Source organism: Microtus oregoni, unplaced genomic scaffold (assembly GCF_018167655.1).
Source record: "Microtus oregoni isolate MIOR12 unplaced genomic scaffold, Mior012 000044F_000, whole genome shotgun sequence".
In the NCBI taxonomy this organism is placed as follows: Eukaryota; Metazoa; Chordata; class Mammalia; order Rodentia; family Cricetidae; genus Microtus; species Microtus oregoni.
Window position 1 is genome coordinate 853,359 of NW_024543211.1, and position 27,440 is coordinate 880,798.

General features: G+C 39.4%; 3 pseudogenes; 1 reads left to right on the forward strand and 2 right to left on the reverse strand.

Moving 5' to 3' along the window:
* Nucleotides 1-26,384, forward strand: part of LOC121434571 — a 33,299-nt pseudogene extending 6,915 nt beyond the window's left edge.
* LOC121434592 overlaps nt 1-27,440 on the reverse strand; it is a 56,885-nt pseudogene that overhangs the window by 20,638 nt on the left and 8,807 nt on the right.
* Nucleotides 16,621-17,216, reverse strand: LOC121434572 (annotated as a pseudogene).

Sequence of the window (27,440 nt, forward strand, 5' to 3'; positions counted from 1 at the left end):
TGTATACATAATAAATAAATAAATCTTTTAAAAAATAAATAAAGTATATGAAACATTAAATACCTTGTGTGTATACAAAGAAACATTTTAATTTATCCTTTATAGATATAATAAAGTAGGATAATCAGCAATCAACTGTGTATCTGACACTATAACTTGATGTTATTTTTTTATTTTTTTAATTGATCTTTCTTGAGCCCTACACTTTTCTGTGCTCCCCTCCCTGCCTCGCCTCTCCCCTTCAATCCTCCCCCAAGGTCCCTATGCTCCTAATTCACTCAGGAGATCTTGAATGTTTCTACTTGCCATGTATATTAGAACTATGTATGTCTCCTTAGTATCCTCATTGTTGTCTAAGTTCTCTGGGACTATGAGTTGTAGGCTGGTTTTCTTTGTTTTATGATTAAAACCCACTTATGATTGAGTACATGTGATAATTGTCTTTCTGTGTCTTGGTTACGTCACTCAAAAGGATGTTTTCTAACTCCATCTATTTTCCTGCAAAATTCAAGATGCCATCGAGGTTAGGTTTCTAGTCTTGCACAAAACAGTCCTTTCCCACTGAGTCATATCATTGGTGCTCAAATTCAATTAGAAGAAATATTACAACAGTAAATTATTCTTTTCTTTTCAAATTGGAAATGTAATTTCATACAGGAATAGAGGAACATGGGATAATTTGAATAGTCAATCCTCTTGGCATGTGAAAATATTCTTACCAGCACAGATTTTTTTAATTTTTACATTCATAGAACAAGACATGTATTTGTAATACATTCTCAGAACCAAAATTGTATGCCAGAGAATTCCATCATTTAGTAAAATTCATTGCTGCTAAGCCTGATAACCTGGCTTCTATGTCTTGATTACCCTAATACTCTTACAAATTTTTTTCATATTTGTTGACTTCATCAGTTACTTACACACTCCTACATCAGCTCATTCACAAATAATTTTTAAACCCAAAGAAATGTCTTTGAGGTTATTTGCAGCCAAATGACTCCCTAGGTTTAAGGACTAAAACTCACAAAGTGGAAGTACATCATAGACACCTGTTAGTTTTCCTATTTGTGCTACATGCACAACATGGCAGGTGTATTCACAAAAGCACACTTCAAACATTTTTAAATGGATGGAATTGACAATGCAATAAAAATGACTCATGATTATGAACATACAAAATGACTTGGTGATTTAAATTATAGAATTTCAAGAAATATTGTTATTTATCAAAGCAATGATGTTTCCTTTTAAGTCTTTCATTATGCTTTTATGACTCAATGATAAGTCCCTTAAAAACACACATTTCAACTCAACTTCGAGGTACATGGCTATAATCACAGAACATGGGAGTGCGGGTGGGTTCGATCTCAGTGAGTTTGAGGCCATATAGCCTTGAGACTGGCCCCCAAGTGAAATATGTGTATGTGAAGGCCAGAGGTTGATATGAAGAGTCTTTCTCAATCTCCCTCTGCTATTTCTCTACCTACCTATCTATGTACCCATCAATCTATCTTTCTGTTTGTTTGTTTGTTTGTTTGTTTTTTTTTTGAGACAGTATCTCAGAGTGGAGCTCTCTTATTCTCCTACTCTAGCTAATCAACAAATCCCAGGAATCTTCATGTCTGCTTCTTCCCCTTACATGGGATCACAGGCATAGGCATCCAGAACTTGACATTTTATGTGGGTTCTGGGAATCCAAAATCAGGTATCTAATTCTTACACACAGGACTTTAACATCCCCCCATGCCCCACTGCCATTTCCTTGAAAGCAGGTTATGAAAACAGTGTGAACAGATGGATAGATGTTATATAAACAGATTGATATATGATGAGACAGAATGGCTATCAATTGTGAAGTCTTGGTTTGGTGTTTAGGAGTTCATTGCCATGGTTAGAGTTTGAAAATGAAATGAGCCCATAGTTCATATGTTGTTGACTTGTTTCCCAGATGGTGGCACCATTTGGAGTTAGTGTGATCTTTAGAGTATAGTTGGAGGAAGTAGGTCACTGGAGATGTGTCGTGCAAGTTATATATTTCCCTGGCCTTTCCTGTATTCCTTCTCTCTGTGTTCTAGTCCCCATGTCATAAAGAAACTTCTCAGTAACCTTTCCAGTCATTGTGATTTTCTGCCTAAAAGCACAGGACTAAACAACTGTGAACAGTTCCTAGAAGAGTGCCACACCTATACTGGGCCATCAGCAAGAATAATCAATTGATTATTTTTCTGGGATTGTGGAGAGGTTTGGATGATGTAGGTTCAGAGAATAATTATAGTTTATCTTAGATTATCTTTAACCCCTTTAATAGCCATTTGTCTTAGGGTTCTATTTTCTGTAGAGACACCAGGTCCTTGGTAACTCTCATAAAAGGAAACATTTAATTTCAGAGGTTTAGTCTATTATTGTCATAGAGGGAAGAATGACAGCACCCTGGGAGACATGGTGCATCATAAGAAGTTGGGATTTCTATGTCAAGATCTCTAGACAGCAGGAAAAAAGAAACACTGGCCCTGGCTTGGGGTCTTAAACCATACATCCTCTTTTTGCAACAAATTGGTGCCCACATAGCCAACTAAATCCATGTAAAACCTGAGAGGGCTTGAAAAGGAATTCCAGAAAAAAAAAACAAGCAGAGTTTTAACACAGCTTCTTGCCGTTTGCTGGTGGCATGCCACACCTCCTTTAAGAGAGGTTTTCCTGACTCAGCAGCAGCAGCAGAAAAGAAGCTGCACTGTTTTGAAATGAAAGCTTTCTGGGACGTGCTGCCAGTATGAGCTCTGGCTTTTTCAGGAGACCAGGTATTTGGATGGGGTTTGTGAGTAGCATGGTGCAGCTTGCTTAATGGTGGCATGCACTGGCTGTGTCCCTGAAATTAGGACAGTGCGTGCAGCTTATATGTGGCAAGCAGCTCTGCCATGCTGGACTGGGTGGGGAAAGCAGGCTCTGCTGTATTTTCCTTAGCAATGATGAAGCTTAAGTTTTTAAGAAGTGCTTAGCATTTGAAAAAGCACCCCTGGACAGTAAATAATTATAGGTATGCAATAAAGACAAATGCAGACAAGTCATAGTGTTAAATGATGTGTGTAGGATTGAAAGACAGAAGAAAAAAAATAAAGAGAGTCATAAAATAAAGTTAATGCTTTTTAAAAAGGTAAAGTTTTTAAAGAGAAAGAATAAAAATAGGGGGCTGGAGTGATGGCTCAGTGGTTAAGAGCACTGACTGCTCTTCCAGAGGACCCGGGTTCAATTCCTAGCACCCACATGGCAGCTCACAACTGTGTGAAGATCCAGTTGCAATGGATCTGACACTTCACACCCATGCACATAAAATAAAGTTAAATAAATTATTAAAAAAAGAAAAAAAGAAAGAATAAAAATAAGTAAGCCACATAAAGATGGAATATACACAGAGTCTGGATCATGTATATTATTGTGTTTTCTTTGAATTTTTTGACTGAGAGAAAGCTAAGAAATCCTGGGCCTCGGGGTAGTTGCCCTCATACAGGCCCCTTGGTACTTTAATGAATTAAAACTAATTACCTTCATTAGAGAAGGAGTAAGTGCTGTTCAGATTTTGATGTTATGCCACCAATATAGTGCTTTACAAGGTCAAGAAGATATTAAAATCTAGTTCTATGATTAGAACTAGGTACTAGCAGAAGTGGGGAGATGAAAGACCTGGATAAATCCAGACCCCCCCCCCCAGCAGGAAGAAAATAGCCGAAAATCTAAGCAGGAAGAGAAGAATCAGGAATCTAGCATTAGCCAGTTCAATGACTGTGTTTCATGAACTAGCTGAAGATAAAGTTCGATTGTAATCTTGAGAATAATCTTGAGAAACAGGGAGTTTTCCCCTTGTGATTATCATTAGGTATTTTTGGAATACTGTGTTTCAGGAACTAGCTGATTATGACCTTGAGTGATCTTGAGAGGCAGGGAGTTGTCGTGACACCCTCCCTGCCCCTTTGGGATTACTGGGCTGTGGTTTCTTCCTATAAAAACCCCTTCTCCAGGTCACTCGGGGTCGAACTCTTCCCCTGAGTGGGTTATGAGTCTCGGCCCCAGTGCACTGGTTCCCGTCTCATCGATTAAAGCCTCCTGTGATTGCAGCAAGGACGGTCTCTAGTGAGTTACTAGGGGGGTCGTGTTATCCCGAGACTTGAGTGAGAGTCTCCCCAGCACTGGGGGTCTTTCATTGACTTAACAGAATGGGAGGGAGCAAAAGTCCTTGTACCCATGCCAAAGCAGTGTCAAAGAATCTCTTTGTAGTTATATCTTTAAAACCTTACCCCACAGAGGAGATACAACTCCTCCCTACCTTGCTGTAAGGGGGATGGAGATGAGCTCCAAACATGTTTGTATTATGCTGATTAAACCTTGCTTATTCAAGTCTGGACCTCTCTGGTGGTCTTTCTCTGGGGGTCATAATCTGGGCACAACATTTAGTGCATTGGCCTGGAACCCCAGGGATTCCACCGGAATGATGAAAGTCTGGACGTTTATTAGCATCTACCGGTGAGAGAGCTCTCTTTGTCTTTTGTCTCTTGTCTCTTTGTCTCTGTCATCTTGTCTGTCTGACTATGGTTGCTTTGGTTTAGTACCGGTCAGCTGATTTGGGATTTTGGTATTGACAGGTGTTCTCTGAAGCGGACACGCTTGTACAGAGACCCTGGATCAGCAAGGGATGCCTTGTCTTCCATTTCCAGACAGGGGCCTTTCTGGCCCCAGGTCTTTTTTAGACTGGGAGTTTTGCTCCCAGATGGGAATTCTCCCAGTTCCGGGTCAATAGACAGGGGCCAGCATTCTCCCATCCCTGGGTCGTTTGCAGCTACCTCAAAGAAAGCTGTTTGGGTTTCTTCCACCGTGGGAGAAAGTGTCACTGTGTCTTGTCCCAGGAATTTGTCAAAATCTCTTTGTGTTATGTTATGGTAATTGTTGCTTTGTTTTTAATTTCTCTCAACTTCTATCCTAGAGGATCCTTCATCTCCTCTGGAGCCCCAGCCCCCTCCCCTGCAGACCCTAGGGATGGAGAAGAGAGAGGCAAAATCTTATAGAGCACCAGAAAGAAACTGGGTGTGGAGAGGGTAGGGGGTGCATGCCTATGACTTGGAATGTCTTTGGGGCCACTACATCCGGTTAATGATGATCCCCTGGAGTTCCAGAAAACTGTTGTCTCTTTGCTTATTATGTTTAAGACTGGACTGACGAGGACTAAAAAGAAAAAATAAGACAAAACTTAAATGTAAAAATACAGCTGACTTGACAGCAGCCCATCTAGGGTCTGTATCCCTAGCCCTGAGCCAGGACTGATGGCAGAGAATACACTGCCTGGATGCTTAGAGCTAAGCCTTGAGCCTGGAAAATGCTACGTGGCAGAGGATCTTTGGGGCTTGCGGGGCTCCAAGGCCAGGGAGCAGCGTCACCTGGGACAGAGCAGGCTACAAAGTCGTCAAGCACCCTGCTGAGGGCAGAGGAATGCCTCTTCAGAAGACAGGAGGTGGAGCTAGTGCCAGAGAGGCTGGCTGCAGCAGAACAGGGCAGCCCCCTTTCCCTTGTTCTCTCTCTGTATCTTGAGGGCCTTTGCTTTGACAGGAGAGAGGGACATGCAGGCGCGTGACATGGAATTGACTGCTTGCAATTAAAAACCTGGATAAATGTAAAACAGAGAATCTGAGATCAAGGTCAAAAAAAGGTTAAAAAAAACTCTTTTACAAAAGCTTTGGCAGCCAAGGACACTCTCTGTGCCTCTTTTCTTGTCTGAGCCAAGTTCTTTAGTGTGATAACACTCAAGGTTCTTCTGCTGCCCAGCAGTTTCTCCTCTTAACCCTTTCCTGTCCTGATATTGCTTACAAGAAGTTTTAAATTTTATCAACCTGTAACTTAAAAAAATATTGATTTAAAAATAAATTTCAAAGATACATTATGTCTAAAAATGCTTTTGTTTCCACAGGGGAAAAATGGGTTATAAAAAATTACAAAAGGTATATAAAAAGTCACAAAAGATATAAAAAAAATTATAAAAGGCCAATAGATGTTTGCTGTACTTTCTTGTACCTAAATGTTTAACGTTTAATTCTGTTTATTTTAAATTCTGTTTGTTTTGTTAAAACGTCATGTTTATTTCTTAAGAACATTTGTATGTTTTATTAAAAAATTAGCCTTTGATAATTATAAGTTTTGTACTTGTAATTTTTCTCTGAGCTCTGGTCATTAGATTTGGGTTCACAAAAATTTAAATGTCTTTTTGATATATATAATGTTAGAAACTGTTTTATGCTGTTCTTTATTGATATATAAGATTGTCAGTTACCACCCAGAATAGCTGGGACTAGACTCCCCAAAAAAAGTTACGAGAAAAAACACCAATGCCAAGTGATAGTCACCAAAAACATCAGCTACAATAAATTAGGTTATAAAACATATATGCTTATAAAATGTTTCATATTGTTAATATTTAGATTTTATTCTCATTGTCTTTGCTAAAATCATTAATTTAAAGGTTCAAGCTGACAAAAATATGGTATATAATTCTGCTCTGTTAAAAATACTAGTTAATGCCACAGAGAAACCCTGTCTCGAAAAACCAAAAAAAAAAATACTAGTTAATAATCAATCATCCTCAAAGTACTAATATAAATGCAGGGATAAGCCTTATTTAGGCCCCTATATATGTTCCAAAGCTTAAAACAAGTAATTTAAAATAAAATCTGTCTAATGAGAGATACCTAAGCAGCCCCAAATACTTCAGAGATCTATAAAAATGGCATTTAAAATAAAATTTAAAAAGGTTGTGTCAGACAGAGACCCTGAGATCCTAACAGTGACCCAAGGTCTCCAAAGAAGACTATGGGACCCCACAATGTCTCCACCTGGATAACAATTATGCTGACCACTGGGAACCATGACCCCCAGTACAGCACTGGCTGTCAGGACCCAGCCCAGACTGTGAACAAACAGTAGAACCTTGGAGAATTGATTGCACCACTTTTGCCTAGACAAAATAAGGTCAGTCTTTTCCACATCACTCTTCCACAGTAACCAATCACCCTAGAGGTCTGGTAAAGCCTGCTGTTCTGATACGTCTGCCTCCAGTGCTATGGAGACCTGGGTATGACTTTATATGGGCTGGTCTCTGTCATTTTTCCGTTTGTCTGTATTTAAATATAATTTATTTATCCTTCTAAGATTTCTGTATTAATGGCTAGGCCAGCTATAATATCAATTTAAGAGCAAAAAGGATATCCAGATACTTACACAAAGCTATAGCCAGCTTGTTAGCTCATTATATATAAAATCTGAGGATATAAAAGTTCATAAACAATAAAACAATGACTATATACTAGTTAGGTTACAAGCTCAGGATTTTCTGTGTTTTTGCTGGGACTCAAAGGTATAAGTCTATTTTACTGTTTTATAGATATCTGTTATTTGCTATTTCTATAATATGAATTTTAATATGGGCCTAAAAGTTTCAAATGTATTAACTTCTGTTCCTAGTTTAAATTTGTTTCAACAGGTTTTGCCTTGGTTGGTGGATAAAAACAAGCATCAATTGCTTACTACAACCTGCTCCAAATGACTGTGGACCATGGACTTGTTAAAAACTGATGTGGACCAGTCTAGTCGATGTAAGTGCTCCCTGCCTCTTCAACAAAGTCCACAAACCAAACGTTCCTAAAATTTTCTCTTTTTGACTAGCATTTCATTCACCTTTGTTAACCCTTATCAACAACGCCCTAAAGCCAGCTAGAAGCAGTTAAAAGAATACATCATCCAATTATCCCTGGTTAAAATGCTAAGTAAAAAAAAAAAAAAACCATAAAAAACAATTCTGTAATTGTAAAAGACAATTTGGCCAATGTTAGCAAAGCCAGCCCATGATTGAGCTTAGGACCAAAAGGAGTGGGGTATGTGGAACCCTCACCCCTTATTCTCAAAGGGGCAAAAAGAAATTTCCCAGCAGAATGTTTTCCCAGGAAGATAGTGGCATTCCCCTCTCCCACCCGGGAGACTCCCAGCACAAGGTCACTTAGCTCAGCCCACCCAGCCACCTGGTACAGACTGATAAAGATGGCCTAACCCAAGAACAGGGGCCTTGCTCTAAGAACAAGGAGAAAGCTGACTTAACAGAATGGGAGGGAGCAAAAGTCCTTGTACCCATGCCAAAGCAGTGTCAAAGATTCTCTTTGTAGTTATTTCTCTAAAAGCTTACCCCACAGAGGAGCTACAACTCCTCTCTACTTTGCTGTAAGGGGGATGGAGATGAGTTCCAAACATGTTTGTATTATGCTGATTAAACCTTGCTTATTACAGACTGGACCTATCTGGTGGTCTCTCTCTGGTGGTCATAATCTGGGCACAACAAGAGGCACTGGGATTTTCTGAGTTTGAGACCAGTCTGGCCTACCGAATGAGTTCCACACCTACACAGAAAAATCCTGTCTTAAATCACAAAAGCAAGAAAATCTGAATCAAACAAGATTATGATCTAATTTTAACCTTCTCACCTTCTGGTAGCAGCAATTGCATATAAAGTATATTGAAGTAGAAAAGTCTCTTTTTTATCAACTTGCTCTGGCTACCAAGCTCATTCCTTTACTAGTACTAGAGACTACTTCTTTGAAATTTTGGTGAATACTTAAAATCAGTTGAGACATCAAGCCTCATGGGCTGAACAACTACTGGATTCTTGACTTGATCTTTGGGAAAAGGCTGAGAAGCAAAATTTACTGGATTCTTCTATTATAAGTAGCTATTTTAAGACATCCTGAAACACAGCTCATGAGACATTCTACTAGTCCCACTTTTTATTTACATGTTGAGATTCATTCTACCTGTCCTGTTCATGTAGAGAATCTTGAATACTGCAGTTGTATATTTTATCCACCTGACCATGGAGGGAGATGTCCTGGCTAACAATAGTGCTCATGAAGACATTTTTCTAGCTCAATTATTCTCTACATATTCACATTTCCATGAACACTACTCTTTTTATTATTATTCATATTCCTGGAGTTTGCTTCGAATTTAAGGAATAAAACCCATAAACAATGGAGTCATCATTCAGCTTTCCGATGGGGGAAAGACCAATCATCTTTTTTTAAAAATATTTACTTATTTATTTGTTATGTATACAATTGTCTGTCTGTATGTATGCATCCCAGAAGAGGGCACCAGACCTCATTACAGATAGTTGTAAGTCACCATGTGTTTGCCAGGAACTGAACTCAGGACCTTTGGAAGAGCAGGCAATGCTCTTAACCACTGAGCCATCTCTCCAGCACAAGACAAATCATCTTGATTGAGATCTGGCTCCTGCTTTTCTCTTTTCTGTTGTGTGAATCCCTGTGAAAACCATGTAAAAAGTACCTTCAGTTCATCTGACCTCAGCATGAAGCCACAGAACAAACATCTCCTTTTGTGACCTTAAAAACTCTCTTTAGCTGTTAATATTCTGGGCATTCTTTCCCCCGTGGGACAGGAAAGCCCCACACTCACCAAGCACAGCACAGTGCACTGTACAAGCTAACTGGCCACGTCGTATTCTGGAGGCAAAAGGAAAAGTTCCTATGGAGTGCAAGATTATGATGGTGTTGGCTTTTATAGCCAGGAGCAAGGGCTATTGAAGTGCATATCTTGGCCAATCAAGAAAAGATATTTGACTCAGGTGGATGGAATGGCCTGAAATATCTGTGCTGTCTCTTCAAGTCCTCTTCAGTCCTGTGGGAGGTGTTCTTGTCACTCAGGTCTCACAAGCCAATCAGGCCCTCCAGGTGACCTGCCAGTCAGATGTTCTGCAGGGCTCTTCCGGGCATCTGCATTTAGTCTCGATTTTGCAGAGGAGCAGGCACGGGTGGTTCCCTGTGTTGCGGTGAAGTTACTGCTGCAGGAAGTTGATAAACTGAGAGATTTGGCAAGCTGAGAAACCACAACATGGTGAGTGAGGGAATGCTGTCTCCAGATGGGAGGAGCAGAGGGTGAGGTGCGGGAGACAGCGTGGTGCGTCCTCCTGGGATCCACGTGGGAACCTACCGCCAGATTCCCTGCATTGTGAAGTCCCATGCGGTCTTTGTTAATTCCTAGACCTAGGTATGGAACTCTGAATAACTTTGTGCTTTGGGCTTAATCCGCTTAGAGAATTGGGAGCAGGGTGCTGTGTGTACAAACATCTTTCTTGTCAACTTTAAAGTGCTAAAGTCGGAGAAGCCTACTTTCTCAAGTATCTTCTCGATATTGAGCACTTTGCATTCATCCTTACATACAATCTCCATTTATATTTAACTATGTGGACGGTATTAAGGCATCTCACCTGTTGGATAGCGCTGCACTTCTAATCCGCAATGTAGAAGAGGGTAATTGCTGATGTAAAGAATTTTCCAATGCCTTGGAAATAGTTCAGTCTCAGAAAGTAGAATTAGCTGAGGGAGGGCTGCCTCTACATCACCCAGAAATAAATGTGTTTTAAACAGGGCTCTTAGAGTTTAGGTTGCTAGGGTACACATTGCTCAACTGGATTGTCCAGATATTTGGCTCCAAACCATTACAAACAAAGAAGCCACCACTGATTTAAAACCAGACACCATGCATATCTCCATATCAAAGAACAACCTCTATCAAGCCTTTCAAGGAGGCATTACAGGTTGGCACCCTAAATGTGTGAAGTGATTTGTTAATAAAAAGGCATATTAATTCTAGAACAGCTGCATTTCCACCCTGTTTGAAAAATAGTTTCTGAGACAAGTTCTCTTATGTTGACTCAGGTGCCCTAGGTCTGCTGCTGTCCAGGGCAATGACCTTGCTGTCCTGTATGATACACTTTCAAAATTCCTTTCAAAAAGGATCGCACCACCTCACAGTTTTAAAATTATGCATGTGAGGCATGTAGTTGACTATGCATTACAATTGCAGGGAAAGGATTTGCATATGGAGCATTCTTTCTGTCCTCAGACCACAATAGGGGGAGGAGTTTAGTGAAGCTGGTGGAGACGCAGCACAGGAAGGGAAAGGTCAGACTGAGGGTGAGAGCTTTCCTCCTTCATAAGTCGTTGAGATTAGCTCTGTGGAATCAGGTAGTCAATTGTAGATGCTCTATGAATGTCCTGATTGACCATTGTTTGCAGTCCACAGACCAGCGCAAAAAGGAATCTGGGAAAGGGAGTGACCTTATCTTTAAACCTAATTGCTATATTTACAGTAGTTCATCTACAAGAATCAGGGTAAAATGTTGTGGCCCTACTTAACAGGACTTTTCTCTATTAAGACATTGATCTTTTGAGAAAATACATGAAAAAAATTTTAATGTGCTTTAATACAAATCCCTAGTCTCTGGAGTACATGACCATAAAGTCTGTCTCAAGTTTTCAAAATCGTTTTTGAGATGACAACTACATCATATTTACATTCTCCTTGCTGCCTCCAAGCCCTAAGATACCTGGATTGTTTTCTAATTCCCTGACTGTTCTTTAACAACAGTTACAAAGTAACCACAGTTACACAGTTACATTAGTTATGTTATGAATGTGACCTGTTTGTCTGCAGGATTTTCCATCTCTGAGGCAGTAGGATGGCTGAACTGGAGAGTGGGTATGTAATGGAATGTGCACACAAAGGACCCTGTGCTCTAGATGAGGAAGAGGATGTGCTCTAGTAGAGTGGGAAAATGTGTACTAAATACAAACTGTCTAAACTGGGGCCCTGTCTGCTGGGCTGGGAGGGCAGCACTGGAAGGATTGTGCTGTCTGAGTCATTTGATCTCTGATCCTCCTGTAGAGGAGCTGCTAATAGTGAGAGGCCTAGCTGAGTGGCCCTAGCCAGTGAGGGATTCTAGGAAGGGTTAGACATCAAGAGTACTAGTGGCAGACAGTTTGTCAGTTCTTTCCATGATTCTCTTCTGTCTCTGCTGTAGGGAGTGGTAAGGAAGACCATAAGCAATCCTGTAATGAGTGGGGCATGTTCAGAGCAGTTCTGTTGAAATGTCATTTCTGCTGAGACTGGGAAGTACCATGAGCTAGACTGCAGTTATGTTGGTCCATGTGGTTCATGTAGGCAGTGGCGCTTGTTCTCTGAGCCTCTTTGTGTATAGAAATACTGCAGCCCTGGAATGGAAGGAAATGATGCTGGTTGTATCTCTGTTCAGAGTACACACATGGGCACTGCTTTTGCTGTGCAGTGGGAAGAGAGATTAGAAAACTGAAGGTTTAGTTTCTAGAAGTTCTGAATATTGCATTCCAGTTTCAGGTTTGTGTTATAAATATTACAAATTGTTTAGGACCTGGTAGAGCAATAGTAGAGTAGAGTGCTTTTAACATGGTGTTACCACTAGCTGCAATGGTGGGATCCAGTGAAGCTTAGTTCCAGGGGACAAAAGGAGTTTCTGATGTGCAGAGATTTCTCAGGTGTGCAATGTGGTAGACAGGTAGATAGGGCACAATCCACATATTCTGCTCTATGCCATGTAGCAGGAAGCAGATTTTAAACCATTTTTAGGTTGTTTTTGGATTGAAAAAGATTAATTAGATTAACACTTCATCAGGCATCTTAAAATATATGCTCAGTTAGCAGAAAGGAGTAATTAAGGCCATAAAGATAGGTTACAGAATAGATTATTAACTTTTTCAGTTTTAAATGCTAGTAAAAAGGAAACAACAGCTGTGGGGAGACCTTAGATAATAAAAAAGCCCTGCTAAATTAAACCAACCTGTATGGTTTAAAGATACATTGCATTCAGAATAAAAACCAAGATATGTATTAAATTGCGGAATAAAGTTATAGATACCACTTCAATCCTTAAAGATTAACTTCAAACAAAAAGATCTCTTGAGACTGCTCTTCGGGCTGATGATGGAGGGGGAGTTGACTGGGGGGGGGAGGGAAATGGGAGGTGGTGGCAGGGAGGAGACAGAAATCTTTAATAATTAAGTAAATAAATAAATAAATAAATAAATAAAAAATCCCTTGAGTAAAAGAAACAGTAGTTCATCAGAGAGCATTACCATTCAATCTTAACTAATTCGTAAGATTAACAGATGTCTTCCTTTTGATTAAATATAATTTCCAACAATAAATCTTCATAAAGGTAGGGTTCCGGCAGAGTTTTGTTTTGTCTTTACAAAAGTATGAAAACATTGAACTAAGGAATCTAAAAACCACTAGACAACTGTGGGCCCATATTTCGATATGGCACAAAAGCCATTAGCCCGGTCCGAGCTGATCATGTAGCTCTGCAGACAAGCTGTCTCTGCCCTTAACAAAGGCCAGGATGCCTGCTCCTAGCTTCTTTTGTTAAAATGTGGATTACCTGAGAAGAGATGTTTGACTGAAGCTGATGACTTAAGAGTTCAGATATTTGGTGCTTCCTTCCTTTTGTAATTTGGAAGGATGTCTTATAGAGATGCTAATTCAGGGCCTACCTGACTGCTAGACGCTGATGTGACTTGAGCCAAGGCACCTGGTTGCCTAGGTGATGGCATAATTGGTTTTCCCCCTCCCCGCTAAATTTGGTGTGGTTATATAAAATGTTTGGACAATAAACGGCGATCTGGCCTTTTCCATGATGACGGTGTAAGCTGTGTCGGTTCTTTTCCTTGCGACTCCGTTCCAGCCGGTGGAAGGAATTAGGGAATTTATGTTGGACCCTCACGGGCCATGACAGACAACCGAGGTAACTAAAAAATAACACATCATCCAAATAAAATATCCTCTTCAAAAGAATAAGTTGGCCTAACAGTCACTTATTATAATCATGTTAGGTGTGTTTTCAAGGTGAAACAAAAAGACATTTTGTTTCCTTTTTTTTAAAAGACAGATTCCTCTGGCTTTCCTCAATTCACATTGTAGAACAGGCTTGCCTCTAACTTAGTGAGATATATCTGCCTCTGCTGTGAAAGTGCTGGGATTAAAGGCATGCACCACTATAGCCTGACAAAAATTTATTTTACATAGACAGGTGGTGTTGTTTCTTCATTTTAAATGTTGTTTGCTTTATACTTCCTGTTTACTCAGGGAATATTATATCCCTCTGAGTTCTCTGATGGAGCTAAAAGCTCAATAATTGTAATTATGCATGTTAACAAATTGAAAAAAATGAATTAAAAAATGTATAATGTATATAAGGCTAAGAGGCAGAAATATTATTTAAGGTTAGTAATACCAGTTTGGATAAAAAGTACTTTAGGTACAACACCTTGGGCTTACTAAGATAGGATAGATGATCAAACATTTTCTCTAAATTTACCAAATGCAAATGGATTGGACATTGTTAGTATAATTCTCCTCTGTACATATTATATATAGTTATTGTATTTAGTGTATATAGCTTTACTGTGTTAGTTAAAACCTTCACCTTTTAATAAGACAAATAGGGAAATGTGTGATATATTGATTATATTCTGATAATAAAGCCTGCTAAGCATTACAGCAGAGCTAATCACTACCTGACCAAAATTTACCATAGAGGTTTGGAGGACTTTGGGCAGATAGGAGTCAGGATTCCTAAGGCAGGCCTAAGAGAATATTAGCACTTTACTAACATGGAGAGACTGAAGAGGTGGTAGTCACAATTTGCTGGTTAACTGCTTCTCTGATCTTTCAGTTTCTTACCCTGCTCTCTGACTCCTGATTTCTTATTGTTAAATGTCAATTAGATTAATGCTTCAGCAGGTACAGAACTTTCTAAGCCCTTTGGAAATAAAGCCCATGTACCTGAGATAGAGCCACAAGATTTGTCATTTGCTCTGCTAAATTTTCACCTTTCCTTGACCCAATCTTCCCTCAGTTTTCCTCATTCCACTCTTTCATTTGTCTTTTATTTATTCTTTCATCTTGACTGCAGTTTTTCCTCCCACCATTGCTCTCTGTCCCAACCTTCCCCCAAATCTCTCTTCTTTGTTTACCTTTAGAAAATAGCAGGTCTCTCATACATATCAACCACACATGGTGTCTTAATTGTGGTTTCTATTGTTGTGATGAAATACGATGACCAAAACCCAGGATTAGGAGAAAAGGGTTAATTTGGCCTGTACTGCCATATTGTTGTTCACTTTTTTTTTTTTTTTTTAGTTTTTCGAGACAGGGTTTCTCTGTGGTTTTGTAGCCTGTCCTGGAACTAGCTCTTGTAGACCAGGCTGGTCTTGAACTCACAAAGATCCGCCTGCCTCTGCCTCCCAAGTGCTGGGATTAAAGGTGTGTGCCACCACTGCCTGGCTGTTGTTCACTCTTAAAAGATGTTAGGAGAGGAACTTAAAGAGGACAGGATTTTTTTTAACATAACTTGGATATTTTAGAGGGCAGGATTCTTAATAGATTTTTGTATGTTGAACCGTACTTGCATCTCTGAGATGAAACTGACTTCATCATGGTAAATGAGTTTTTGTTAATATGTTCTTGGATTTTATTTTCTAGTATTTTATTGAGTATTTTTGCCTCTATGTTCATCAGTAAGATGGGTCTGGAATTCTCCTTGGTTGAATCTTTGTATGGTTTGGTATAAGAGTAACTGTATCATCATAAAAGGGGTTTGGCAATCTTATTTCTATTTCTTTTTCTTTTTCTTTTTTTTTTTTTGGTTTTTCGAGACAGGGTTTCTCTGTGGCTTTGGAGCCTGTCCTGGCTAGCTCTTGTAGACCAGGCTGGTCTCGAACTCACAGAGATCCACCTGCCTCTGCCTCCCAAGTGCTGGGATTAAAGGCGTGCGCCACCGTCGCCCGGCCCTTACTTCTATTTCTATTATGTGGATCCTTTGAGTATAGTTATTAGTTCTTAGTTCTGACAGAATTCTGAACTGAAACTGCCTTGCCCTAGGCTTTTTTTTTTTTTTTTTGGCTGGAAGGCTTTTGATAACTTCTTCTCTTTCCTTGCAAGTTATAAGCTGATTTGAATTGTTCATCTGGTGTTGATTTAATTTTGGTATTTTATTGACTTTAGCCCTCAATTTGATTATTTCCTATCTTCTACTCCTGGGTGAGTCTGCTTCTTTTTCTTCTAGAGCTTTCAGGTGTGCTGTTAAGTCACTGGTGTGAGTTTTCTATACTTTCTTTATTTAGTGCTATGAACTTTCATCTTAGCACTGCTTTTATAGTTTCCCATAGATTTGGGTATTCTGTGCCAGCATTTTTGTTGAATTCCACAAAGTCTTTAATTTCTTTCTTTATTTCTTGCTTGACCTAGGGGTGGTTTACTAGAGCACTGTTCAATTTCCATGAGTTTTTAGGCTTTCTGTGATTAGTGTTGTTACTAAATCCTAAATTTAAAACATGGTGATCTGAAAAGACACAGGGGGTTATTCCATTTTTTTGTGTGTGTGTTGAGGTTTGCTTTGTTACCATGTTTGTGGTCCATTTTAGAGAAGGTTCCCTGAGGTGCTGAGAAGAAGGTATATTTTGTGTTTGGGTGGAATGCTCTATAGATGTCCATTGATTCCATTTAAGTCAAGACATTTGTTAGTTGTCTTATTTTTCTGTATAACCTGCCCACTGGGGAGAGTGGGGTGTTGAAGTCTCCTACTATTCTTTTTTTATACAAAAACAGTCAACATGTATTTATTTAATATACATTGTAAGAACTTAAGCAGACTTAAGTTAAAAAGACAAATAAAACAAAAATAACACCACAGCGTAGAAATCAAGAAAAGGACAGACCATCTAAGAAAAAAGACGACACAAGGAGAAGCTTGTGACAGGGCTCTTGACTGGAGACCAGCTTTGAATAGGTTTCTTGCAGGTACTTCTTAAATGCTGTGGGGGTTTTCCAGAGCTCAGCAGCGTGTGTGTTCAATGGGCTATCGATGTTGGTTTCTCCTAGCAGGCTCTGGATAGACAGCAAGATGGTCCTGACATCATACAGCGCGGACCATTTATCCTTGAGGATGTCCAGGCAGATGTTCCCCTGGGTGTCTACGTTGGGGTGGTAGCAGGGTGTGAGGAACTTCACCGTGGGTGCGTTGTAAGGGTAGCCACTAGGGAACGCGAGTGAGAGTTTATACCTCAGGTCTTCATATGCTGTGCCGGCTGCTCCATGCATGGATGGGCCCTTCCCATTTGAACAGGTTGTCTGATTCAGGGAAGGCAGAAATCCCTTTGTCACCAGACATCATGAGGGTCATCAGCTCCTGTTGTAGCCTCTTGCCCACTGGCCGGGATGGCACCCCCGCTGGGCTCGGCTCCCTTGCGAACTGCCGGAATGCTGGCGGCAGCTGGGTCGCAGTTTTGCGAGGCCATCCAGAGGACGCAGGCCGCGAAACAGGAGTGTGGAGACGAAAAAGCAACTTCCTCCTACTATTCTTGTATGGGATTTGATGTGCAATTTAAGCTTTAGTAATGTTTCTTTTACATGAGTGGGTGTTCTAATATTTGGGGCATAGATGTTCAGGATTGAGACTTCATCTTGATGAATTGTTTCTGTTATGGGTATGAAGTGTCCTTCTTCATCTATTCTGATCGGCTTTACTTTGAAGTCTATTTGGTTAGCTATTAGGATACCTATACTTGTGTGCTGCTTAGGTCCATTTGATTTGAAAATCTTTTTCCAACACTTTACTCTTTGGCAGTGTTTGTCTTTGAGGTTTAGGTGTGTTTTAATTTTTTTCTCCTCCCTTCCTCCTACTTCCCTCCCCTCCCCACAACCCCCTTCCTCTCCTTCTCCAGTCCAAGGAGCAGTCAGGGTTCCCTACCCTATGGGAAGTCCAAGGTCCTCCCTGCTCCCCCCAGGTCCGGGAAGGTGAGCATCTTGGTGTGTTTCTTTTATAAAGCAAAAGGATGGATCCTGCTTTTGTATCCATTTTCTTAGCCTGTACCATTTTATAGGTTAATTGAGTCTATTGATATTAAGAGATGTAAATAACAAGGGACTGCTAGTTCCTGGTATTTTTCAGTAGCGGTGTTTGTGTTTCCCTTCTTTGGGGTTTGTGGGTGTTAGGATATCTGTTGCCGGTTTTAAAGTTAGCTTCTTTGGGTTGGAGTTTTCCCTCTAGTACTTTCTGCTTGACTGGATTGTGGATAGGTATTGTTTAAATCTGGTTTTGCCCTGGAATATCATATTTTTTCCATTTATGGTGACTGAAAGCTTTGGTAGGTCTGGTGTCTGTGGTCTCTTGGTGTCTTCAGCACATCTGTCCAGGGCCTTCTTGGTTTCATGGTTTCCATGGAGAATTTGGGTGTTATTCTGATAGGTCTGCCTTTATATTATACTTGGCCATTATCTTTTGCAGCTCTTAATATTCTTTCTTCGTTCTCTATTTTGCATTTTGATCATTATATGTTGGGGGAGACTTTTTTGGTCTAGTCTATTTGGTGTTCTCTAAGCTTCTTGTACCTTCATAGGGATATTCTTCTTTGGGTTGGGAAAGTTTTTTTCTATGATTTTTTTGTCAAATATAGTTTCTGTTCTTTTGAGTTGGTGTTGTTCTCTTTCTTCTATCCCTACTATTCTTAGGTTTTAATTTTTTTCATGGTGTCCCAGATTCCCAGGATGTTTTGTGTAAGGAATTTGTTGGATTTGTTGTTTTCTTTGACCAATGATTTGATTTCTTCTATAGTATCTTCAGCATCTGAGAGTCTCTCTTCTATCTCTTGTATTCTGCTGGTTACACTTCCTGCTATAGTTCCCATTTGTTTAACCAGATTTTCCATATACAGAATTCCCTGCATTAATGTTTTCTTTATTGCCTCTATTTCAGTCTTCAAGTCTTGAGCTGTTTGTTTCATCTGTTTGATTGTTTTTTCTTGGTTTCTTTGATGTCTTCCAATTTATTGTCTGTCTTTTCCTTGGTTTCTTTAAGGGAATTTTTATTTCCTTCATCATCCTCCTAGAGTTACATTGGGGACCCCATCATTTTCACAAAGTTACATCGAAAATCATTTCTTTTGTTTCTCCTGGCTTAGGATGACTAAGTCTTTGTGTAGTATGACCACTGGGTTCTGGTGTTACCATGTTGCTTTCTATGTTATTGGATGAATTCTTGCATTGGCACCTATCCATCTCATCCTTCAATTGGTGCCAGCAGTGTCTTTTCCTTTTGTTCCAATCCTTAAAGTGATGGTTTGTGTCTTTGAGACCTGTTCTTGGCCAACTCTGTGTTTCAGAGAGCCATGCCACTGAGGTCTGTCTTGGTACTCTCTCTTCTTGGCCTGCTCTTTTGGTCTGCACTCCTGGGTCACACTCTTGGTCCAGTCTGTGCAGTCACAGCTTGTGCTTCAGGGTCCCTGTCTTAGGCCACCCTGTGAAACTACATCTTGTGTTTTAATGTTCCTCTGAAGTTGCAAGGTGCTGGGAGGTAGCATGGGAAGTTTTGGTGGTGGAGTGAGACTTGTAGCTTTCAGTGTCTGATGGATGGTGTGGAGGTGTTTGAGCAGCACACCTGGAGGAAACTTGCCATTTGGCTGGCTAGTGAACTGAAGCAGGTAGTGTTTGGGCCCAGAGTTTTGCCCCAGTATGGAGGTCCTAAAGAGGTTGTCCTGCTAGGTGGGTCATCACTCACCTCTTGGTCCTTTCTGTGTAATAGCAGGCTGTGCTGCAGAGTTCCACTTAGGTTGCGGGTGCATGGATAGGAGGGCTTGGGGCACAATGGGACTTGTAGCTTTCAAGGTTCAATGGATGGGATGGGGGTGTTGGAGCAGCCTCCTTTCAGGAAACTCAAAGGCTAGCTGGCTAGGGAAGCTGAGGCCACTGGGGGAGGTCCTGGGGTTTTGCTCTGGTATGGAGGGCCTAGAGAGTGGGGTGTCCTGCTGCATGGGTAGTCACTCACCTCTTGGTCCCCTCTGAGGAGTAGCAGGTTGTGTTTCAGTGTTCCATTGAGGTTGTGGCAGGGGTTTGTAGGGGTATAATTGGAGATTTAGGGCAGAATGGAACTTGTAGAATTCAGGGTCCAATGGATCATGAGTATATTTCTTAAACTTCAGTTTTTAATTTTCTTCACTTATTGCTTGTTTTTTTGCTTTTCACTTTCACAAGACTGGGGTTTCTGTATCTTTGAAGTCTTTTTGTTTTTTGTTTTTGGTGGTTTGGTTTTTTTTTTTGTTTCTTTTTTTATTTTTCCATTCACTTCCTCCCCTCCTCCCATTCCCCTCCCGCTCCCCCACACCCCCTCTTCCCTCCCCATCCCTCCTTAAGAGAGGGCAGGGAATCCTGCCCTGTGGGAAGTCCAAGCACCCCCCCCCCCATCCAGTCCTAGGAAGCTTTGCATCCAAATAGACAATTGAACTAGGGTCCCAAAAAGCCAGTACATGCAGTAGAAACAAGTCCCAGTGCCTTTATCAATGCCTTCTCAGTCAGCCCCCATTTTCAGCCACATTCAGAGAGTCCAGTTTGATCGCATGGTCACTCAGTCCTGGTTCTGCTGGATTTGGTGAGCTCCCATTAGAACAGGAACACTGTCTTAGTGAGTGGACCAACCCCTCGCAGTCCAGACTTCCTTGCTCATTTTCTCCCTCCTTCTGCTCTTCAACTGGACCTTGGGGGCTCAGTCCAGTGCTCTGATGAGGGACTTTGTCTCTATCTCCATCTGTTGCTGGACTAAGACTCTCTCCAATGGGTTTTCTGGTACAGGATTTGGTTTTGGTTTTGTTTTTTTGTTGTTTTTTTTTCAAGACATATATATATTATACAAGACATAAACTAGTTAGGATAGGATAATTAATGAATATATTGTTCTTATTCATAGTATAGAATTGTGTATTGGGCTTAGAACTCTCTTATTTAAACAAAAGGAGAAGGCGCTGTAGGAAATCTTACAGCCAGTGGTTTCCTGACCACTAAGGCATGGCCTCTTATATAGGCCAGTATAGAGCATGAGTCCAGCCTCTTTCTGGCTGCATGATTCGGTTTCTGATCTCAGTTTGAGCATAGGATTCTGATTTGTGAGTCTATCCCTAATAAATAAACATCTATTTCTCAATTCTGAGCTAGTATTGCATTTCTTCTAAGAGTCCTTCTTTAAGGATCATTAAATGTGAATCTTCTAAGTGATGAAATGATTTCTTTCATTTGTTGACCATGGACCAATAGTGACTGGGTTCAGAATGTACTTGATTAAATAAACAACCCACCAGAAAATATCATGTATTTGAAGAACTTTCTCTCCTTATTGGTTTTATTTCAATTTTCTGTGGATCCTTACCAGGAGAAGCCTTTCTAGATAAAATTCCTCATTGTATGCTATGAGTTTCAATACCCTAAAGTAATTTCCTGACATTTATATCTACTGTGTTGTGCTTGACATTAATCAGCCAAATTCCTATTTATACTGAAATGTGTTTACCATCATTATGGGCTCAATCTCTAAATCACATAAGATATAGCAGAAAGAGTTCTTATTCAGTGCTCAAGTGTTTGGTAACCTGCTGTTTTATCTGAGTCATTGTGTGGCTCTAAATTCCTGAAAGTAAAGGGAGGCATCATTCCTCGCTCTATTTGTTGTGATGTTATTGGATGATGGCCCTGGAATGCAGGTATTTTTTATGTCAAGTATATGCTGCTGTGCTGAGCTTCATGCTTATCTTGAATTTTAAAATTTGACAGAGGGTATCTCTCTGATTCCCAGGATACCATCCCATGGATTGATAGCATTAATACTGCCTGAGTATTTTGAGTCATTAAATTGCAGCTGTATGAACATCTTCTTGCTTGTTATGCTTGCTTTGATTTTTTTAAATCAATATGACTGTTTTATATGCCTGCATGGATATGTACCATGAAAGTGATCAAAGAATATCAGAAATCCTTACCCTGGAAAATGGATAGTTATAATCCCCATGTAAGTACAGGCAAATTTGTCCATCTCCATTCCAGATCAGCAAGAGTGCTGAATTAATCTGCCCCCTCTCCAGGTCTGTGTTGATTATTTATGACCAACATATATATTTCTACTGTTTTCATGTGTCCACTTTTAACTGTTTTATACAGGAAGTTCTTTTTCTACAAAATGTTATTGGTATTGAAGTTTATATTAGGGTACTTCAGGGTCTGGAAGAAGACTACAGAACTGGAGTGAAAACAACTCTTTGTAGAAACTTCAATAAAAGCCTGTTAGTTTTTCTATCCCATTGTTTGTTTTATTGAGGTTTGCAATGGAGACAGAGTCTTAATGTGTACTGCCACTTTTCCTGGACCTGATTGCATTGACTTGACTGGCATTCAACTCAGAGACAAATATACCCACCTCTGTTTTCTCAGTGTTGTGGTTAAAGGCACAATAAACCAATACACCCATTTGTGTATCTTTTTTTCTTTCTATAATGAGGAATTTTTCATACAATTTTCTCATGCATACAATTTACTGTTGATCTTTTTTCTTGTCTCACCCTGTTAATAGATATTGTTCTTATAAGGTGAAATCCCATTCAGATTGTATAGAAATGACAGAATTGACTCTAATTTTCAATTTACTTCTAAAGTAACTGACTATATCACAGAATAAGAATGGGGAGCACCAGAATCATACAACTGTACTTTCAAAGAAGTATGCATTTCCAATGATGTCACTGTCATGCTTACATGTACACACGTATGGTATATTTTTGAAGGCAGTGACCTATGATGATCTACATATCAACTTCACTCAGGAAGAGTGGGATTTGCTGAGTCCTTCCCAGAAAAATCTCTACAAAGATGTGATGCTGGAGACCTTCAGGAACCTCACTACTACAGGTAAAAATGAATTTCCTTCATGTTTCAAAATATGGAGACAACCTTTCCTTGCCTTATAATGTTGTTCTGTAATTTGATTTAGAAAGAAGAAAATGAGATGAGTAACACAATCATAGTTCTTAGGTGCACTTAAGATAATGAGCTAGCTGGGCAGTGGTGGCACACGCCTTTAATTCCAGCACTCTGGAGGCAGAGGCAGGTGGATCTCTGTGAGTTCGAGACCAGCCTGGTCTACAAGAGCTAGTTCCAGGACAGACTTCAAAACCACAGAGAAACCCTGTCTCAAAAAACAAAAAAAAATAATAATAATTAAAAAAAGAGAATGACCTAATTGTTGTACAATATTAAATAATATAACATACATATTCTGGTACTGTATTTCAGGGTACATTTTGGAGGTCTGTAACACTGAAGAACATAGTCAATGCTCTAGAAGACCTACAAGGTAATTTTCCTGTGCAAGTTTATAACAATGTGCCTCTGATGAGTTTCTAATATGTCCTGGAACAATGAATCAAAAGCAGCATTGTAAATAAGCACAGCTTTAAATGCATTGATGGTTATTAAATTCTCACAAATCCATATTCCTCAATTTCTCATAGGTGAATTGCATGTGCAAGGCATTCATTTAAGAAAACGTCAACAGCACTCGGGAGGCAGAGGCAGGCGGATCTCTGGGAGTTTGAGACCAGCCTGGTCTACAGAGCTAGTTCCAGGATGGGCTCCAAAACCACAGAGAAACCGTGTTTCGAAAAAAACTAAAAAAAAAGAAAAAGAAAAAGTCAAGGAAGCAATGACTAAACAGATAATCACCATTTGAATCATAGCAACGTGAGGGCTATGTAGTAGATCTGCCAGTCCATTTCTTTCTTGCTACTTATGACAATAACTTTATACACATTTCAGTGATGAGTGTAGCTGCAAACTTTCTCCTAAATCAATAGCTCATGGTAAGACTTGGATTACTCATAGACTTTTTGTGACTTGTTAAGTTTAGTGAAAGTGGCAGTTAGAGTCAAGGGTCAATGGGCAGTTGTTGTGGAGAAACCTTAATATCTATACCACAAGTCTATGAGGAACAGCAAGTGAAACCATGAGGATTCAATGTGGAAATCTTTTATTTACTATTCTTCCTTACTATGTATATCATATGTGAACTCTTGATACAAGCATATGAGAATATGGATATGGAAAGATGTAGCATACGACTCATTAAGAACAATTAGAAGATAAACTGTAGTTCCCATGGAGAGTATACTTGTTCAATTAAGTGCAAGTATACAGTAATTGGTATTTTACCATCATTGTTAATACATAAACAACTTCACATTAAAAAAAAAGCCCCATGAGTTCTAAGTCTGCCAATACTTCTTAGTGTCTTAGTTCACTTAGTCAATGTATAAGGATTCACAGTAAAATTTATGAATGCAGTAAAGATCGTAAGGCACTCAGTGTATGCATTTCTTTTAAAAAATGTGAAAAAATCATAGAAAAATATAGAGATAGGTATAGATGAAATGGTAAACCATGACACAAAGGAATTATCATCACAAATATTTTTCCTAATGAAAGAAGAAAACATGATTTTAAATGAAGTTATAAGACATTAATATTTGATTCATTTTTACAACTGGGACAAATTATGAAATTAATTCATACAGATCTGAGGTTCAACAGTATATTGAATGTGGTAAAGCTTTTACATGTGTAAATTATCCTTGCAGGATTGAAAGAAATCAAATTGGAGAGAAATTTTCAGTATGTTCTCACTATGCTAAAACCTTGTCTTATGACACTCACCTTCTAAGGAATGAAAAAACACATACCAGAGAAAAATGCTGTGAAATTAAGCAATGTGGTAAAGCCTTTGATTATCACAGTCATCATCAAATGCATGAAAGAACACCCACTGGAGAGAAACCCTATGAATATAGTCAAGATGGTAAAGACTGTGTTCATTATGAAACTCATCAAAGTCATAAAAGAACACATAATGAAGAAAAATCATATAAATTTAATGCGCTTGGTAAGGCCTTTGCTGATCACAGTCATTTTCAAAAGAATAAAAGAACACATACTAGAGAGAAACCCTATGAATGTTTTCAATGTGGTAAATGCTTTGCATGTCAGGATAATCTTCAAACACATAAAAGAACACGTACTGGAGAGAAACCCTATGAATGTAATCAGTGTGGTAAGGCCTTTGCTCAGAAAAGTAATCTTCAAATGCATAAAAGAGCACATAATGGAGAGAAGCCTTATGAATTTAGTCAGTGTGGTAAATACTTTGCACATCTGGATTACCTTCAATTGCATGAAAGAACACATTCTGGAGAGAAACCCTATGAATGTAATCAGTGTGGTAAGGCCTTTGCTCGACCTAGTACTCTTCAAAGTCATAAAAGAACACATTCTGGAGAGAAACCCTATGAATGTAATCAGTGTGGTAAGGCCTTCGCTCGACCTAGTACTCTTCAAAGTCATAAAAGAACACATACTGGAGAGAAACCCTGTGAATGTCATCAGTGTGGTAAGGCCTTTGCTCGACCTAGTACTCTTCAAATGCATAAAAGAACACATACTGGAGAGAAACCCTATGAATGTAATCAGTGTGGTAAGGCCTTTGCTCAACATGGTACTCTTCAAATGCATAAAAGAACACATACTGGAGAGAAACCCTATAAATGTAGTCAGTGTGGTAAGGCCTTTGCACATCATCGTCACCTTCAATACCATAAAAGAACACATACTGGAGAGAAACCCTATGAATGTAATCAGTGTGGTAAGGCCTTTGCATATCTTAGTAATCTTCAAGAGCATAAAAGAACACATTCTGGAGAGAAACCCTATGAATGTAATCAGTGTGGTAAGGCCTTTGCTCAACACAGTCATCTTCAAAGGCATAAAAGAACACACACTGGAGAGAAACCCTATGAATGTAATCAGTGTGGTAAGGCCTTTGCTCGACCTAGTACTCTTCAAAGTCATAAAAAAACACATACTGGAGAGAAACCCTATGAATGTCATCAGTGTGGTAAGGCCTTTGCTCACCGTGGTACTCTTCAAATGCATAAAAGAACACATACTGGTGAGAAACCCTATGAATGTAATCAGTGTGGTAAGGCCTTTGCTCGACCTAGTACTCTTCAAAGTCATAAAAAAACACATACTGGAGAGAAACCCTATGAATGTCATCAGTGTGGTAAGGCCTTTGCTCACCGTGGTAGTCTTCAAATGCATAAAAGAACACATACTGGAGAGAACCCCTATGTATGTATTCAGTGTGGTAAGGCCTTTGCCCATCATAGTCACCTTCAATACCATGAAAAAACACATACTGGTGAGAAACCCTATGAATGTAATCAGTGTGGTAAGGCCTTTGCATATCTTAGTCATATTCAAAAACATAAAAGAACACATACTGGAGAAAAACCCTATGAATGTAATCAGTGTGGTAAGGCCTTTGCTCAACACAGTCATCTTCAAAGGCATAAAAGAACACATACTGGAGTGAAATCCTTTAAATGTAATCAATGAAGTAAGGTCTTTGCTCACAACTGTGCTCTTCAAAATCATAAAAGAACCCATACTGGAGAGAAACCCTATAAATGCCATCAATGTGGTAAGGACTTGCATGTCACAATCATCTTCAATTGCATAAAAGAACACATACTGGAGAGATACATGTGAATGAAATCTGTCCTGAATCCTTTTTCCCAATCATCTCCAAATATGTAAAATAAGACATCTTATAGAGAAACCCTGAGTTTAATATGTGTGTTCTTTAAAAACATGAGAAAAATCATACTGTAGTGATACTCTATGAAAATCAGTGTCAGAATGATTTGTGCTTCATATAGGAGTAAGACTTTTTGTGTGTAATCAATCTGATTAAGTTTGTGGTGCATATTACCATAATCTTAGGACCTGAGGAAAAAACTGAGGGCTTATTGTAAATTATTCTTTAAACAAAAACAGTTATTGTATAGAAAAGAATTTTATAGTGTCAACAATTTGTTCAAGCATCATGATACCTCTTATTATTTTAGTTTGAAGTAGCAAACTAATGGACAAACATTTTATGAAGCATTATTGGTTGGAGAAAGGGTATTTAAAGAAACATACATTGGTCCTGAAACCAGAGCCAAAAGAAAGTACCTTGTCTCTGAATCTAGAAGTAGTTAAAGAAACAACATCTCTCTGAAAACAGCCAACGTTAAAAGGGGCCAGTAAAGAAACACAATTTGGCTCTCAAATCAGATCCATAAAAACAAACTCTACCCTTGTCCACTGCGCACAAAAGCAATGAATCCCTCGGCATAAAATCAAGCCCATCCCGGAGCTTTTTCAGGATCAGGTATTGAAATCCAGCAAATTCCCACCATCAAAATTTCCTTTGCTCTCGGTTATTAAGAAGTCCTATTTGAGCCTTATGCTCATTAAGCATGCAGCTGTCCCTTTCCACACTTTGCAGAGGTATTCATACTCATGTTTTCTTCCTTCTCAAATAAATCTGATTCAAGATTTATGTGAATACCTCTTTTACTGGAATGTTTCAGAAACTCCTGGAGTTGAGCCAAGATACAATTGATACCTCTGTTTGGGAACTTAGTTCAGAAGATGACAGAGTAATTGGACATATATTATGAAATATTCCCTTGAGAGTAGAGGAGATCAGAACCAGATATTTCTACTGGGAAACTTTCTTCTTTTTTTGTTTTTGTTTTTTTTTCTTCTGTTTTTTGAGACTGGGTTTCTCTGTAGCTTTGGGGCCTGTCCTAGAAAAGCCTCTGCCTCCC